Raw genomic sequence first — 19,488 nt, forward strand, 5'->3', positions numbered from 1 at the left:
CCGCAGTTAAATTTCGAAACCATTAAGTATATGTCTAGAAAATTCCAGATATGTAAGCAGATTATCGCAACTGCGAACCGAAAATCGAAGACAAACTGCTTACAAAGTTATGAAAAGCGATTGCAAAGTTTGTGGATTCGTTTGGCAATGTTACAAATGATATTATATTGACGGGTTCCATAGTCAAAAGTTCGAAAACGTAAATACATATTTCGCACATTGCCGTTAAAGTAGCGTACTATCACTCGGAGCATGTAGAGGTCATAGGTCAATTCAAGAAGTTACTTGTACAAAAGCTATCAAGTTTAAAACAGTTTCAAAAATGAAATAGTCGCTAATTCGGGTATATTTCAAATTACGTAAGCAGTAGTGTGGGTAGGTGAAGAGACAAAGTTTAAAGTTAAGCTCAATCGGGCATGGTTAGTTCTTGCATGGGAGACTGCCAGAGAAAGCCAGCTGGGGATTTTTTTTGGTTTCATCACATACATATCAAAGATATGAGAGAATGTTCGTGCATCTTTTTTTTCACCGTGATGTTAATCATTTTTAGTAGAAAGACATGGGAATCTAGGCTTGTTTTCAAATTCATGAACATTTTTCAATTTCCCTATTATTTTCGGAGAACAAGTTGGTGACGCTGTCGGCACATAGTGGAGTTTGACCAGTTAACTTACCGTGAAAAGTCGTACAAAGTGAACGCAAAGTTGTGCAAAGTGATTACAACTTAAGTTTGTAGATGTATTTGTATGTTTGACCTAAGTTGTTGGCATATAGAAACCCGCACTTGTAAAGTCACACAAATGAATAAAAGCGAGATGAAAACAGCCTATATTAGCAGAGTATCACATGAGCTGACTGACCGTAAAGATGATAGAAACAGCATGCAAAGTTGATAAAAGCGTTCAAAACGTTGGCGGTGTTGCATGTATATATAACATATGTCATTGGAATGCCAACCCCGCAGTTAAATTTCGAAAACATTAAGTATATGTCTAGAAAATTCCCGATATGTAAGCAGATTATCGCAACTGCGAACCGAAAATCGAAGACAAACTGCTTACAAAGTTATGAAAAGCGATTGCAAAGTTTGTAGATTCGTTTGGCAATGTTACTTTTGATATTATATTGACGGGTTCCATAGTCAAAAGTTCGAAAACGTAAATACATATTTCGCACATTGCCGTTAAAGTAGCGTACTATCACTCGGAGCATGTAGAGGTCATAGGTCAATTCAAGAAGTTACTTGTACAAAAGCTATCAAGTTTAAAACAGTTTCAAAAATGAAATAGTCGCTAATTCGAGTATATTTCAAATTACGTAAGCAGTAGTGTGGGTAGGTGAAGAGACAAAGTTTAAAGTTAAGCTCAATCGGGCATGGTTAGTTCTTGCATGGGAGACAGCCTGAGAAAACCAGCTGGGGATTTTTTTTGGTTTCATCACATACATATCAAAGATATGAGACAACGTTCGTGCATCTTTTTTTCACTGTGATGTTAATCAATTTTAGTAGAAAGACATGGAAATTTAGGCTTGTTTTCAAATTCATGAACATTTTTCAATTTCCTTATTATTTTCGGAGAACAAGTTGGTGACGCTGTCGGTACATAGTGGAGTTTGACCAGTTAACTTACCGTGAAAAGTCGTACAAAGTGACCGCAAAGTTGTGCAAAGTGATTACAAAGTTTGTAGATGTATTTGTATGTTTGACCTAAGTTGTTGGCATATAGAAACCCGCACTTGTAAAGTCACACAAATGAATAAAAGCGAGATGAAAACAGCCTATATTAGCAGAGTATCACATGAGCTGACTGACCATAAAGATGATAGAAACAGCATGCAAAGTTGATAAAAGCGTTCAAAACGTTGGCGGAGTTGCATGTATATATAACCTAAGTCATTGGAATGCCAACCCCGCAGTTAAATTTCGAAAACATTAAGTATATGTCTAGAAAATTCCAGATATGTAAGCAGATTATCGCAACTGCGAACCGAAAATCGAAGACAAACTGCTTACAAAGTTATGAAAAGCGATTGCAAAGTTTGTAGATTCGTTTGGCAATGTTACATATGATATTATATTGACGGATTCCATAGTCAAAAGTACGAAAACGTAAATACATATTTCGCACATTGCCGTTAAAGTAGCGTACTATCACTCCGAGCATGTAGAGGTCATAGGTCAATTCAAGAAGTTACTTGTACAAAAGCTATCAAGTTTAAAACAGTTTCAAAAATGAAATAGTCGCTAATTCGAGTATATTTCAAATTACGTAAGTAGTAGTGTGGGTAGGTGAAGAGACAGAGTTTAAAGTTAAGCTCAATCGGTCATGGTTAGTTCTTGCATGGGAGACTGCCTGAGAAAACCAGCTGGGGATTTTTTTTGGTTTCATCACATACATATCAAAGATATGAGACAATATTTGTGCATCTTTTTTTTCACCGTGATGTTAATCATTTTTAGTAGAAAGACATGGGAATCTAGGCTTGTTTTCAAATTCATGAACATTTTTCAATTTCCCTATTATTTTCGGAGAACAAGTTGGTGACGCTGTCGGCACATAGTGGAGTTTGACCAGTTAACTTACCGTGAAAAGTCGTACAAAGTGAACGCAAAGTTGTGCAAAGTGATTACAAAGTTTGTAGATGTATTTGTATGTTTGACCTAAGTTGTTGGCATATAGAAACCCGCAAATGTAAAGTCAAACAAATGAATAAAAGCGAGATGAAAACAGCCTATATTAGCAGAGTATCACATGAGCTGACTGACCATAAAGATGATAGAAACAGCATGCAAAGTTGATAAAAGCGTTCAAAACGTTGGCGGAGTTGCATGTATATATAACCTAAGTCATTGGAATGCCAACCCCGCAGTTAAATTTCGAAACCATTAAGTATATGTCTAGAAAATTCCAGATATGTAAGCAGATTATCGCAACTGCGAACCGAAAATCGAAGACAAACTGCTTACAAAGTTATGAAAAGCGATTGCAAAGTTTGTGGATTCGTTTGGCAATGTTACAAATGATATTATATTGACGGGTTCCATAGTCAAAAGTTCGAAAACGTAAATACATATTTCGCACATTGCCGTTAAAGTAGCGTACTATCACTCGGAGCATGTAGAGGTCATAGGTCAATTCAAGAAGTTACTTGTACAAAAGCTATCAAGTTTAAAACAGTTTCAAAAATGAAATAGTCGCTAATTCGGGTATATTTCAAATTACGTAAGCAGTAGTGTGGGTAGGTGAAGAGACAAAGTTTAAAGTTAAGCTCAATCGGGCATGGTTAGTTCTTGCATGGGAGACTGCCAGAGAAAGCCAGCTGGGGATTTTTTTTGGTTTCATCACATACATATCAAAGATATGAGAGAATGTTCGTGCATCTTTTTTTTCACCGTGATGTTAATCATTTTTAGTAGAAAGACATGGGAATCTAGGCTTGTTTTCAAATTCATGAACATTTTTCAATTTCCCTATTATTTTCGGAGAACAAGTTGGTGACGCTGTCGGCACATAGTGGAGTTTGACCTGTTAACTTACCGTGAAAAGTCGTACAAAGTGAACGCAAAGTTGTGCAAAGTGATTACAACTTAAGTTTGTAGATGTATTTGTATGTTTGACCTAAGTTGTTGGCATATAGAAACCCGCACTTGTAAAGTCACACAAATGAATAAAAGCGAGATGAAAACAGCCTATATTAGCAGAGTATCACATGAGCTGACTGACCGTAAAGATGATAGAAACAGCATGCAAAGTTGATAAAAGCGTTCAAAACGTTGGCGGTGTTGCATGTATATATAACATATGTCATTGGAATGCCAACCCCGCAGTTAAATTTCGAAAACATTAAGTATATGTCTAGAAAATTCCCGATATGTAAGCAGATTATCGCAACTGCGAACCGAAAATCGAAGACAAACTGCTTACAAAGTTATGAAAAGCGATTGCAAAGTTTGTAGATTCGTTTGGCAATGTTACTTTTGATATTATATTGACGGGTTCCATAGTCAAAAGTTCGAAAACGTAAATACATATTTCGCACATTGCCGTTAAAGTAGCGTACTATCACTCGGAGCATGTAGAGGTCATAGGTCAATTCAAGAAGTTACTTGTACAAAAGCTATCAAGTTTAAAACAGTTTCAAAAATGAAATAGTCGCTAATTCGAGTATATTTCAAATTACGTAAGCAGTAGTGTGGGTAGGTGAAGAGACAAAGTTTAAAGTTAAGCTCAATCGGGCATGGTTAGTTCTTGCATGGGAGACAGCCTGAGAAAACCAGCTGGGGATTTTTTTTGGTTTCATCACATACATATCAAAGATATGAGACAACGTTCGTGCATCTTTTTTTCACTGTGATGTTAATCAATTTTAGTAGAAAGACATGGAAATTTAGGCTTGTTTTCAAATTCATGAACATTTTTCAATTTCCTTATTATTTTCGGAGAACAAGTTGGTGACGCTGTCGGTACATAGTGGAGTTTGACCAGTTAACTTACCGTGAAAAGTCGTACAAAGTGACCGCAAAGTTGTGCAAAGTGATTACAAAGTTTGTAGATGTATTTGTATGTTTGACCTAAGTTGTTGGCATATAGAAACCCGCACTTGTAAAGTCACACAAATGAATAAAAGCGAGATGAAAACAGCCTATATTAGCAGAGTATCACATGAGCTGACTGACCATAAAGATGATAGAAACAGCATGCAAAGTTGATAAAAGCGTTCAAAACGTTGGCGGAGTTGCATGTATATATAACCTAAGTCATTGGAATGCCAACCCCGCAGTTAAATTTCGAAAACATTAAGTATATGTCTAGAAAATTCCAGATATGTAAGCAGATTATCGCAACTGCGAACCGAAAATCGAAGACAAACTGCTTACAAAGTTATGAAAAGCGATTGCAAAGTTTGTAGATTCGTTTGGCAATGTTACATATGATATTATATTGACGGATTCCATAGTCAAAAGTACGAAAACGTAAATACATATTTCGCACATTGCCGTTAAAGTAGCGTACTATCACTCCGAGCATGTAGAGGTCATAGGTCAATTCAAGAAGTTACTTGTACAAAAGCTATCAAGTTTAAAACAGTTTCAAAAATGAAATAGTCGCTAATTCGAGTATATTTCAAATTACGTAAGTAGTAGTGTGGGTAGGTGAAGAGACAGAGTTTAAAGTTAAGCTCAATCGGTCATGGTTAGTTCTTGCATGGGAGACTGCCTGAGAAAACCAGCTGGGGATTTTTTTTGGTTTCATCACATACATATCAAAGATATGAGACAATATTTGTGCATCTTTTTTTTCACCGTGATGTTAATCATTTTTAGTAGAAAGACATGGGAATCTAGGCTTGTTTTCAAATTCATGAACATTTTTCAATTTCCCTATTATTTTCGGAGAACAAGTTGGTGACGCTGTCGGCACATAGTGGAGTTTGACCAGTTAACTTACCGTGAAAAGTCGTACAAAGTGAACGCAAAGTTGTGCAAAGTGATTACAAAGTTTGTAGATGTATTTGTATGTTTGACCTAAGTTGTTGGCATATAGAAACCCGCAAATGTAAAGTCAAACAAATGAATAAAAGCGAGATGAAAACAGCCTATATTAGCAGAGTATCACATGAGCTGACTGACCATAAAGATGATAGAAACAGCATGCAAAGTTGATAAAAGCGTTCAAAACGTTGGCGGAGTTGCATGTATATATAACATAAGTCATTGGAATGCCAACCCCGCAGTTAAATTTCGAAAACATTAAGTATATGTCTAGAAAATTCCCGATATGTAAGCAGATTATCGCAACTGCGAACCGAAAATCGAAGACAAACTGCTTACAAAGTTATGAAAAGCGATTGCAAAGTTTGTAGATTCGTTTGGCAATGTTACATATGATATTATATTGACGGGTTCCATAGTCAAAAGTTCGAAAACGTAAATACATATTTCGCACATTGCCGTTAAAGTAGCGTACTATCACTCGGAGCATGTAGAGGTCATAGGTCAATTCAAGAAGTTACTTGTACAAAAGCTATCAAGTTTAAAACAGTTTCAAAAATGAAATAGTCGCTAATTCGAGTATACTTCAAATTACGTAAGCAGTAGTGTGGGTAGGTGAAGAGACAAAGTTTAAAGTTAAGCTCAATCGGGCATGGTTAGTTCTTGCATGGGAGACTGCCTGAGAGAACCAGCTGGGGATTTTTTTGGTTTCATCACATACATATCAAAGATATGAGACAACGTTCGTGCATCTTTTTTTTCACTGTGATGTTAATCATTTTTAGTAGAAAGACATGGAAATTTAGGCTTGTTTTCAAATTCATGAACATTTTTCAATTTCCTTATTATTTTCGGAGAACAAGTTGGTGACGCTGTCGGTACATAGTGGAGTTTGACCAGTTAACTTACCGTGAAAAGTCGTACAAAATGAACGCAAAGTTGTGCAAAGTGATTACAAAGTTTGTAGATGTATTTGTATGTTTGACCTAAGTTGTTGGCATATAGAAACCCGCAATTGTAAAGTCAAACAAATGAATAAAAGCGAGATGAAAACAGCCTATATTGGCAGAGTATCACATGAGCTGACTGACCATAAAGATGATAGAAACAGCATGCAAAGTTGATAAAAGCGTTCAAAACGTTGGCGGAGTTGCATGTATATATAACCTAAGTCATTGGAATGCAACCCCGCAGTTAAATTTCGAAAACATTAAGTATATGTCTAGAAAATTCCCGATATGTAAGCAGATTATCGCAACTGCGAACCGAAAATCGAAGACAAACTGCTTACAAAGTTATGAAAAGCGATTGCAAAGTTTGTAGATTCGTTTGGCAATGTTACATATGATATTATATTGACGGGTTCCATAGTCAAAAGTTCGAAAACGTAAATACATATTTCGCACATTGCCGTTAAAGTAGCGTACTATCACTCGGAGCATGTAGAGGTCATAGGTCAATTCAAGAAGTTACTTGTACAAAAGCTATTAAGTTTAAAACAGTTTCAAAAATGAAATAGTCGCTCATTCAAGTATAATTCAAATTACGTAAGCAGTAGTGTGGGTAGGTGAAGAGACAAAGTTTAAAGTTAAGCTCAATCGGGCATGCTTAGTTCTTGCATGGGAGACTGCCTGAGAAAACCACCTGGGGATTTTTTTTGGTTTCATCACATACATATCAAAGATATGAGACAACGTTCGTGCATCTTTTTTTTCACTGTGATGTTAATCATTTTTAGTAGAAAGACATGGAAATCTAGGCTTGTTTTCAAATTCATGAACATTTTTCAATTTCCCTATTATTTTCGGAGAACAAGTTGGTGACGCTGTCGGCACATAGTGGAGTTTGACCAGTTAACTTACCGTGAAAAGTCGTACAAAGTGAACGCAAAGTTGTGCAATGTGATTACAAAGTTTGTAGATGTATTTGTATGTTTGACCTAAGTTGTTGGCATATAGAAACCCGCAATTGTAAAGTCAAACAAATGAATAAAAGCGAGATGAAAACAGCCTATATTAGCAGAGTATCACATGAGCTGACTGACCATAAAGATGATAGAAACAGCATGCAAAGTTGATAAAAGCGTTCAAAACTTTGGCGGAGTTGCATGTATATATAACATAAGTCATTGGAATGCCAACCCCGCAGTTAAATTTCGAAAACATTAAGTATATGTCTAGAAAATTCCCGATATGTAAGCAGATTATCGCAACTGCGAACCGAAAATCGAAGACAAACTGCTTACAAAGTTATGAAAAGCGATTGCAAAGTTTGTAGATTCGTTTGGCAATGTTACATATGATATTATATTGACGGGTTCCATAGTCAAAAGTTCGAAAACGTAAATACATATTTCGCACATTGCCGTTAAAGTAGCGTACTATCACTCGGAGCATGTAGAGGTCATAGGTCAATTCAAGAAGTTACTTGTACAAAAGCTATCAAGTTTAAAACAGTTTCAAAAATGAAATAGTCGCTAATTCGAGTATACTTCAAATTACGTAAGCAGTAGTGTGGGTAGGTGAAGAGACAAAGTTTAAAGTTAAGCTCAATCGGGCATGGTTAGTTCTTGCATGGGAGACTGCCTGAGAGAACCAGCTGGGGATTTTTTTGGTTTCATCACATACATATCAAAGATATGAGACAACGTTCGTGCATCTTTTTTTTCACTGTGATGTTAATCATTTTTAGTAGAAAGACATGGAAATTTAGGCTTGTTTTCAAATTCATGAACATTTTTCAATTTCCTTATTATTTTCGGAGAACAAGTTGGTGACGCTGTCGGTACATAGTGGAGTTTGACCAGTTAACTTACCGTGAAAAGTCGTACAAAATGAACGCAAAGTTGTGCAAAGTGATTACAAAGTTTGTAGATGTATTTGTATGTTTGACCTAAGTTGTTGGCATATAGAAACCCGCAATTGTAAAGTCAAACAAATGAATAAAAGCGAGATGAAAACAGCCTATATTGGCAGAGTATCACATGAGCTGACTGACCATAAAGATGATAGAAACAGCATGCAAAGTTGATAAAAGCGTTCAAAACGTTGGCGGAGTTGCATGTATATATAACCTAAGTCATTGGAATGCAACCCCGCAGTTAAATTTCGAAAACATTAAGTATATGTCTAGAAAATTCCCGATATGTAAGCAGATTATCGCAACTGCGAACCGAAAATCGAAGACAAACTGCTTACAAAGTTATGAAAAGCGATTGCAAAGTTTGTAGATTCGTTTGGCAATGTTACATATGATATTATATTGACGGGTTCCATAGTCAAAAGTTCGAAAACGTAAATACATATTTCGCACATTGCCGTTAAAGTAGCGTACTATCACTCAGAGCATGTAGAGGTCATAGGTCAATTCAAGAAGTTACTTGTACAAAAGCTATTAAGTTTAAAACAGTTTCAAAAATGAAATAGTCGCTCATTCAAGTATAATTCAAATTACGTAAGCAGTAGTGTGGGTAGGTGAAGAGACAAAGTTTAAAGTTAAGCTCAATCGGGCATGCTTAGTTCTTGCATGGGAGACTGCCTGAGAAAACCACCTGGGGATTTTTTTTGGTTTCATCACATACATATCAAAGATATGAGACAACGTTCGTGCATCTTTTTTTTCACTGTGATGTTAATCATTTTTAGTAGAAAGACATGGAAATCTAGGCTTGTTTTCAAATTCATGAACATTTTTCAATTTCCCTATTATTTTCGGAGAACAAGTTGGTGACGCTGTCGGCACATAGTGGAGTTTGACCAGTTAACTTACCGTGAAAAGTCGTACAAAGTGAACGCAAAGTTGTGCAATGTGATTACAAAGTTTGTAGATGTATTTGTATGTTTGACCTAAGTTGTTGGCATATAGAAACCCGCAATTGTAAAGTCAAACAAATGAATAAAAGCGAGATGAAAACAGCCTATATTAGCAGAGTATCACATGAGCTGACTGACCATAAAGATGATAGAAACAGCATGCAAAGTTGATAAAAGCGTTCAAAACGTTGGCGGAGTTGCATGTATATATAACATAAGTCATTGGAATGCCAACCCCGCAGTTAAATTTCGAAAACATTAAGTATATGTCTAGAAAATTCCCGATATGTAAGCAGATTATCGCAACTGCGAACCGAAAATCGAAGACAAACTGCTTACAAAGTTATGAAAAGCGATTGCAAAGTTTGTAGATTCGTTTGGCAATGTTACATATGATATTATATTGACGGGTTCCATAGTCAAAAGTTCGAAAACGTGAATACATATTTCGCACATTGCCGTTAAAGTAGCGTACTATCACTCGGAGCATGTAGAGGTCATAGGTCAATTCAAGAAGTTACTTGTACAAAAGCTATCAAGTTTAAAACAGTTTCAAAAATGAAATAGTCGCTAATTCGAGTATACTTCAAATTACGTAAGCAGTAGTGTGGGTAGGTGAAGAGACAAAGTTTAAAGTTAAGCTCAATCGGGCATGGTTAGTTCTTGCATGGGAGACTGCCTGAGAAAACCAGCTGGGGATTTTTTTGGTTTCATCACATACATATCAAAGATATGAGACAACGTTCGTGCATCTTTTTTTTCACTGTGATGTTAATCATTTTTAGTAGAAAGACATGGAAATTTAGGCTTGTTTTCAAATTCATGAACATTTTTCAATTTCCTTATTATTTTCGGAGAACAAGTTGGTGACGCTGTCGGTACATAGTGGAGTTTGACCAGTTAACTTACCGTGAAAAGTCGTACAAAATGAACGCAAAGTTGTGCAAAGTGATTACAAAGTTTGTAGATGTATTTGTATGTTTGACCTAAGTTGTTGGCATATAGAAACCCGCAATTGTAAAGTCAAACAAATGAATAAAAGCGAGATGAAAACAGCCTATATTAGCAGAGTATCACATGAGCTGACTGACCATAAAGATGATAGAAACAGCATGCAAAGTTGACAAAAGCGTTCAAAACGTTGGCGGAGTTGCATGTATATATAACCTAAGTCATTGGAAGTTACTTGTACAAAAGCTATTAAGTTTAAAACAGTTTCAAAAATGAAATAGTCGCTAATTCGAGTATATTTCAAATTACGTAAGCAGTAGTGTGGGTAGCTGAAGAGACAAAGTTTAAAGTTAAGCTCAATCGGGCATGGTTAGTTCTTGCATGGGAGACTGCCTGAGAAAACCAGCTGGGGATTTTTTTTGGTTTCATCACATACATATCAAAGATATGAGACAACGTTCGCGCATCTTTTTTTTTCACTGTGATGTTAATCATTTTTAGTAGAAAGACATGGAAATCTAGGCTTGTTTTCAAATTCATGAACATTTTTCAATTTCCCTATTATTTTCGGAGAACAAGTTGGTGACGCTGTCGGCACATAGTGGAGTTTGACCAGTTAACTTACCGTGAAAGGTCGTACAAAGTGAACGCAAAGATGTGCAAAGTGATTACAAAGTTTGTAGATGTATTTGTATGTTTGACCTAAGTTGTTGGCATATAGAAACCCGCAATTGTAAAGTCAAACAAATGAATAAAAGCGAGATGAAAACAGCCTATATTAGCAGAGTATCACATGAGCTGACTGACCATAAAGATGATAGAAACAGCATGCAAAGTTGATAAAAGCGTTCAAAACGTTGGCGGAGTTGCATGTATATATAACATAAGTCATTGGAATGCCAACCCCGCAGTTAAATTTCGAAAACATTAAGTATATGTCTAGAAAATTCCCGATATGTAAGCAGATTATCGCAACTGCGAACCGAAAATCGAAGACAAACTGCTTACAAAGTTATGAAAAGCGATTGCAAAGTTTGTAGATTCGTTTGGCAATGTTACATATGATATTATATTGACGGGTTCCATAGTCAAAAGTTCGAAAACGTGAATACATATTTCGCACATTGCCGTTAAAGTAGCGTACTATCACTCGGAGCATGTAGAGGTCATAGGTCAATTCAAGAAGTTACTTGTACAAAAGCTATCAAGTTTAAAACAGTTTCAAAAATGAAATAGTCGCTAATTCGAGTATACTTCAAATTACGTAAGCAGTAGTGTGGGTAGGTGAAGAGACAAAGTTTAAAGTTAAGCTCAATCGGGCATGGTTAGTTCTTGCATGGGAGACTGCCTGAGAAAACCAGCTGGGGATTTTTTTGGTTTCATCACATACATATCAAAGATATGAGACAACGTTCGTGCATCTTTTTTTTCACTGTGATGTTAATCATTTTTAGTAGAAAGACATGGAAATTTAGGCTTGTTTTCAAATTCATGAACATTTTTCAATTTCCTTATTATTTTCGGAGAACAAGTTGGTGACGCTGTCGGTACATAGTGGAGTTTGACCAGTTAACTTACCGTGAAAAGTCGTACAAAATGAACGCAAAGTTGTGCAAAGTGATTACAAAGTTTGTAGATGTATTTGTATGTTTGACCTAAGTTGTTGGCATATAGAAACCCGCAATTGTAAAGTCAAACAAATGAATAAAAGCGAGATGAAAACAGCCTATATTAGCAGAGTATCACATGAGCTGACTGACCATAAAGATGATAGAAACGGCATGCAAAGTTGATAAAAGCGTTCAAAACGTTGGCGGAGTTGCATGTATATATAACCTAAGTCATTGGAAGTTACTTGTACAAAAGCTATTAAGTTTAAAACAGTTTCAAAAATGAAATAGTCGCTAATTCGAGTATATTTCAAATTACGTAAGCAGTAGTGTGGGTAGCTGAAGAGACAAAGTTTAAAGTTAAGCTCAATCGGGCATGGTTAGTTCTTGCATGGGAGACTGCCTGAGAAAACCAGCTGTGGATTTTTTTTGGTTTCATCACATACATATCAAAGATATGAGACAACGTTCGCGCATCTTTTTTTTTCACTGTGATGTTAATCATTTTTAGTAGAAAGACATGGAAATCTAGGCTTGTTTTCAAATTCATGAACATTTTTCAATTTCCCTATTATTTTCGGAGAACAAGTTGGTGACGCTGTCGGCACATAGTGGAGTTTGACCAGTTAACTTACCGTGAAAGGTCGTAAAAAGTGAACGCAAAGATGTGCAAAGTGATTACAAAGTTTGTAGATGTATTTGTATGTTTGACCTAAGTTGTTGGCATATAGAAACCCGCAATTGTAAAGTCAAACAAATGAATAAAAGCGAGATGAAAACAGCCTATATTAGCAGAGTATCACATGAGCTGACTGACCATAAAGATGATAGAAACAGCATGCAAAGTTGATAAAAGCGTTCAAAACGTTGGCGGAGTTGCATGTATATATAACATAAGTCATTGGAATGCCAACCCCGCAGTTAAATTTCGAAAACATTAAGTATATGTCTAGAAAATTCCCGATATGTAAGCAGATTATCGCAACTGCGAACCGAAAATCGAAGACAAACTGCTTACAAAGTTATGAAAAGCGATTGCAAAGTTTGTAGATTCGTTTGGCAATGTTACATATGATATTATATTGACGGGTTCCATAGTCAAAAGTTCGAAAACGTGAATACATATTTCGCACATTGCCGTTAAAGTAGCGTACTATCACTCGGAGCATGTAGAGGTCATAGGTCAATTCAAGAAGTTACTTGTACAAAAGCTATCAAGTTTAAAACAGTTTCAAAAATGAAATAGTCGCTAATTCGAGTATACTTCAAATTACGTAAGCAGTAGTGTGGGTAGGTGAAGAGACAAAGTTTAAAGTTAAGCTCAATCGGGCATGGTTAGTTCTTGCATGGGAGACTGCCTGAGAAAACCAGCTGGGGATTTTTTTGGTTTCATCACATACATATCAAAGATATGAGACAACGTTCGTGCATCTTTTTTTTCACTGTGATGTTAATCATTTTTAGTAGAAAGACATGGAAATTTAGGCTTGTTTTCAAATTCATGAACATTTTTCAATTTCCTTATTATTTTCGGAGAACAAGTTGGTGACGCTGTCGGTACATAGTGGAGTTTGACCAGTTAACTTACCGTGAAAAGTCGTACAAAATGAACGCAAAGTTGTGCAAAGTGATTACAAAGTTTGTAGATGTATTTGTATGTTTGACCTAAGTTGTTGGCATATAGAAACCCGCAATTGTAAAGTCAAACAAATGAATAAAAGCGAGATGAAAACAGCCTATATTAGCAGAGTATCACATGAGCTGACTGACCATAAAGATGATAGAAACGGCATGCAAAGTTGATAAAAGCGTTCAAAACGTTGGCGGAGTTGCATGTATATATAACCTAAGTCATTGGAAGTTACTTGTACAAAAGCTATTAAGTTTAAAACAGTTTCAAAAATGAAATAGTCGCTAATTCGAGTATATTTCAAATTACGTAAGCAGTAGTGTGGGTAGCTGAAGAGACAAAGTTTAAAGTTAAGCTCAATCGGGCATGGTTAGTTCTTGCATGGGAGACTGCCTGAGAAAACCAGCTGTGGATTTTTTTTGGTTTCATCACATACATATCAAAGATATGAGACAACGTTCGTGCATCTTTTTTTTCACTGTGATGTTAATCATTTTTAGTAGAAAGACATGGAAATCTAGGCTTGTTTTCAAATTCATGAACATTTTTCAATTTCCCTATTATTTTCGGAGAACAAGTTGGTGACGCTGTCGGCACATAGTGGAGTTTGACCAGTTAACTTACCGTGAAAAGTCGTACAAAGTGAACGCAAAGATGTTCAAAGTGATTACAAAGTTTGTAGATGTATTTGTATGTTTGACCTAAGTTGTTGGCATATAGAAACCCGCAATTGTAAAGTCAAACAAATGAATAAAAGCGAGATGAAAACAGCCTATATTAGCAGAGTATCACATGAGCTGACTGACCATAAAGATGATAGAAACGGCATGCAAAGTTGATAAAAGCGTTCAAAACGTTGGCGGAGTTGCATGTATATATAACCTAAGTCATTGGAAGTTACTTGTACAAAAGCTATTAAGTTTAAAACAGTTTTAAAAATGAAATAGTCGCTAATTCGAGTATATTTCAAATTACGTAAGCAGTAGTGTGGGTAGCTGAAGAGACAAAGTTTAAAGTTAAGCTCAATCGGGCATGGTTAGTTCTTGCATGGGAGACTGCCTGAGAAAACCAGCTGTGGATTTTTTTGGGTTTCATCACATACATATCAAAGATATGAGACAACGTTCGTGCATCTTTTTTTTCACTGTGATGTTAATCATTTTTAGTAGAAAGACATGGAAATCTAGGCTTGTTTTCAAATTCATGAACATTTTTCAATTTCCCTATTATTTTCGGAGAACAAGTTGGTGACGCTGTCGGCACATAGTGGAGTTTGACCAGTTAACTTACCGTGAAAAGTCGTACAAAGTGAACGCAAAGATGTTCAAAGTGATTACAAAGTTTGTAGATGTATTTGTATGTTTGACCTAAGTTGTTGGCATATAGAAACCCGCAATTGTAAAGTCAAACAAATGAATAAAAGCGAGATGAAAACAGCCTATATTAGCAGAGTATCACATGAGCTGACTGACCATAAAGATGATAGAAACAGCATGCAAAGTTGATAAAAGCGTTCAAAACGTTGGCGGAGTTGCATGTATATATAACCTAAGTCATTGGAATGCCAACCCCGCAGTTAAATTTCGAAAACATTAAGTATATGTCTAGAAAATTCCCGATATGTAAGCAGATTATCGCAACTGCGAACCGAAAATTGAAGACAAACTACTTACAAAGTTATGAAAAGCGATTGCAAAGTTTGTAGATTCGTTTGGCAATGTTACATATGATATTATATTGACGGGTTCCATAGTCAAAAGTTCGAAAACGTAAATACATATTTCGCACATTGCCGTTAAAGTAGCGTACTATCACTCGGAGCATGTAGAGGTCATAGGTCGTTTCAAGAAGTTACTTGTACAAAAGCTATTAAGTTTAAAACAGTTTCAAAAATGAAATAGTCGCTAATTCGAGTATATTTCAAATTACGTAAGCAGTAGTGTGGGTAGGTGAAGAGACAAAGTTTAAAGTTAAGCTCAATCGGGCATGGTTAGTTCTTGCATGGGAGACTGCCTGAGAAAACCAGCTGGGGATTTTTTTTGGTTTCATCACATACATATCAAAGATATGAGACAACGTTCGTGCATCTTTTTTTTCACTGTGATGTTAATCATTTTTAGTAGAAAGACATGGAAATCTAGGCTTGTTTTCAAATTCATGAACATTTTTCAATTTCCCTATTATTTTCGGAGAACAAGTTGGTGACGCTGTCGGCACATAGTGGAGTTTGACCAGTTAACTTACCGTGAAAAGTCGTACAAAGTGAACGCAAAGTTGTGCAATGTGATTACAAAGTTTGTAGATGTATTTGTATGTTTGACCTAAGTTGTTGGCATATAGAAACCCGCAATTGTAAAGTCAAACAAATGAATAAAAGCGAGATGAAAACAGCCTATATTAGCAGAGTATCACATGAGCTGACTGACCATAAAGATGATAGAAACAGCATGCAGAGTTGATAAAAGCGTTCAAAACGTTGGCGGAGTTGCATGTATATATAACCTAAGTCATTGGAATGCCAACCCCGCAGTTAAATTTCGAAAACATTAAGTATATGTCTAGAAAATTCCCGATATGTAAGCAGATTATCGCAACTGCGAACCGAAAATCGAAGACAAACTGCTTACAAAGTTATGAAAAGCGATTGCAAAGTTTGTAGATTCGTTTGGCAATGTTACATATGATATTATATTGACGGGTTCCATAGTCAAAAGTTCGAAAACGTGAATACATATTTCGCACATTGCCGTTAAAGTAGCGTACTATCACTCGGAGCATGTAGAGGTCATAGGTCAATTCAAGAAGTTACTTGTACAAAAGCTATCAAGTTTAAAACAGTTTCAAAAATGAAATAGTCGCTAATTCGAGTATACTTCAAATTACGTAAGCAGTAGTGTGGGTAGGTGAAGAGACAAAGTTTAAAGTTAAGCTCAATCGGGCATGGTTAGTTCTTGCATGGGAGACTGCCTGAGAAAACCAGCTGGGGATTTTTTTGGTTTCATCACATACATATCAAAGATATGAGACAACGTTCGTGCATCTTTTTTTTCACTGTGATGTTAATCATTTTTAGTAGAAAGACATGGAAATTTAGGCTTGTTTTCAAATTCATGAACATTTTTCAATTTCCTTATTATTTTCGGAGAACAAGTTGGTGACGCTGTCGGTACATAGTGGAGTTTGACCAGTTAACTTACCGTGAAAAGTCGTACAAAATGAACGCAAAGTTGTGCAAAGTGATTACAAAGTTTGTAGATGTATTTGTATGTTTGACCTAAGTTGTTGGCATATAAAAACCCGCAATTGTAAAGTCAAACAAATGAATAAAAGCGAGATGAAAACAGCCTATATTAGCAGAGTATCACATGAGCTGACTGACCATAAAGATGATAGAAACAGCATGCAAAGTTGATAAAAGCGTTCAAAACGTTGGCGGAGTTGCATGTATATATAACCTAAGTCATTGGAATGCCAACCCCGCAGTTAAATTTCGAAAACATTAAGTATATGTCTAGAAAATTCCCGATATGTAAGCAGATTATCGCAACTGCGAACCGAAAATTGAAGACAAACTGCTTACAAAGTTATGAAAAGCGATTGCAAAGTTTGTAGATTCGTTTGGCAATGTTACATATGATATTATATTGACGGGTTCCATAGTCAAAAGTTCGAAAACGTAAATACATATTTCGCACATTGCCGTTAAAGTAGCGTACTATCACTCGGAGCATGTAGAGGTCATAGGTCAATTCAAGAAGTTACTTGTACAAAAGCTATCAAGTTTAAAACAGTTTCAAAAATGAAATAGTCGCTAATTCGAGTATACTTCAAATTACGTAAGCAGTAGTGTGGGTAGGTGAAGAGACAAAGTTTAAAGTTAAGCTCAATCGGGCATGGTTAGTTCTTGCATGGGAGACTGCCTGAGAAAACCAGCTGGGGATTTTTTTGGTTTCATCACATACATATCAAAGATATGAGACAACGTTCGTGCATCTTTTTTTTCACTGTGATGTTAATCATTTTTAGTAGAAAGACATGGAAATTTAGGCTTGTTTTCAAATTCATGAACATTTTTCAATTTCCTTATTATTTTCGGAGAACAAGTTGGTGACGCTGTCGGTACATAGTGGAGTTTGACCAGTTAACTTACCGTGAAAAGTCGTACAAAATGAACGCAAAGTTGTGCAAAGTGATTACAAAGTTTGTAGATGTATTTGTATGTTTGACCTAAGTTGTTGGCATATAGAAACCCGCAATTGTAAAGTCAAACAAATGAATAAAAGCGAGATGAAAACAGCCTATATTAGCAGAGTATCACATGAGCTGACTGACCATAAAGATGATAGAAACAGCATGCAAAGTTGATAAAAGCGTTCAAAACGTTGGCGGAGTTGCATGTATATATAACCTAAGTCATTGGAATGCCAACCCCGCAGTTAAATTTCGAAAACATTAAGTATATTTCTAGAAAATTCCCGATATGTAAGCAGATTATCGCAACTGCGAACCGAAAATTGAAGACAAACTGCTTACAAAGTTATGAAAAGCGATTGCAAAGTTTGTAGATTCGTTTGGCAATGTTACATATGATATTATATTGACGGGTTCCATAGTCAAAAGTTCGAAAACGTAAATACATATTTCGCACATTGCCGTTAAAGTAGCGTACTATCACTCGGAGCATGTAGAGGTCATAGGTCGTTTCAAGAAGTTACTTGTACAAAAACTATTAAGTTTAAAACAGTTTCAAAAATGAAATAGTCGCTAATTCGAGTATATTTCAAATTACGTAAGCAGTAGTGTGGGTAGGTGAAGAGACAAAGTTTAAAGTTAAGCTCAATCGGGCATGGTTAGTTCTTGCATGGGAGACTGCCTGAGAAAACCAGCTGGGGATTTTTTTGGTTTCATCACATACATATCAAAGATATGAGACAACGTTCGTGCATCTTTTTTTTCACTGTGATGTTAATCATTTTTAGTAGAAAGACATGGAAATTTAGGCTTGTTTTCAAATTCATGAACATTTTTCAATTTCCTTATTATTTTCGGAGAACAAGTTGGTGACGCTGTCGGTACATAGTGGAGTTTGACCAGTTAACTTACCGTGAAAAGTCGTACAAAATGAACGCAAAGTTGTGCAAAGTGATTACAAAGTTTGTAGATGTATTTGTATGTTTGACCTAAGTTGTTGGCATATAGAAACCCGCAATTGTAAAGTCAAACAAATGAATAAAAGCGAGATGAAAACAGCCTATATTAGCAGAGTATCACATGAGCTGACTGACCATAAAGATGATAGAAACAGCATGCAAAGTTGATAAAAGCGTTCAAAACGTTGGCGGACTTGCATGTATATATAACCTAAGTCATTGGAATGCCAACCCCGCAGTTAAATTTCGAAAACATTAAGTATATGTCTAGAAAATTCCCGATATGTAAGCAGATTATCGCAACTGCGAACCGAAAATTGAAGACAAACTGCTTACAAAGTTATGAAAAGCGATTGCAAAGTTTGTAGATTCGTTTGGCAATGTTACATATGATATTATATTGACGGGTTCCATAGTCAAAAGTTCGAAAACGTAAATACATATTTCGCACATTGCCGTTAAAGTAGCGTACTATCACTCGGAGCATGTAGAGGTCATAGGTCGTTTCAAGAAGTTACTTGTACAAAAACTATTAAGTTTAAAACAGTTTCAAAAATGAAATAGTCGCTAATTCGAGTATATTTCAAATTACGTAAGCAGTAGTGTGGGTAGGTGAAGAGACAAAGTTTAAAGTTAAGCTCAATCGGGCATGGTTAGTTCTTGCATGGGAGACTGCCTGAGAAAACCAGCTGGGGATTTTTTTTGGTTTCATCACATACATATCAAAGATATGAGACAACGTTCGTGCATCTTTTTTTCACTGTGATGTTAATCATTTTTAGTAGAAAGACATGGAAATCTAGGCTTGTTTTCAAATTCATGAACATTTTTCAATTTCCCT

Source organism: Saccoglossus kowalevskii, chromosome 17 (assembly GCF_978046115.1).
Source record: "Saccoglossus kowalevskii chromosome 17, keSacKowa6.1, whole genome shotgun sequence".
Lineage (NCBI taxonomy): Eukaryota > Metazoa > Hemichordata > Enteropneusta > Harrimaniidae > Saccoglossus > Saccoglossus kowalevskii.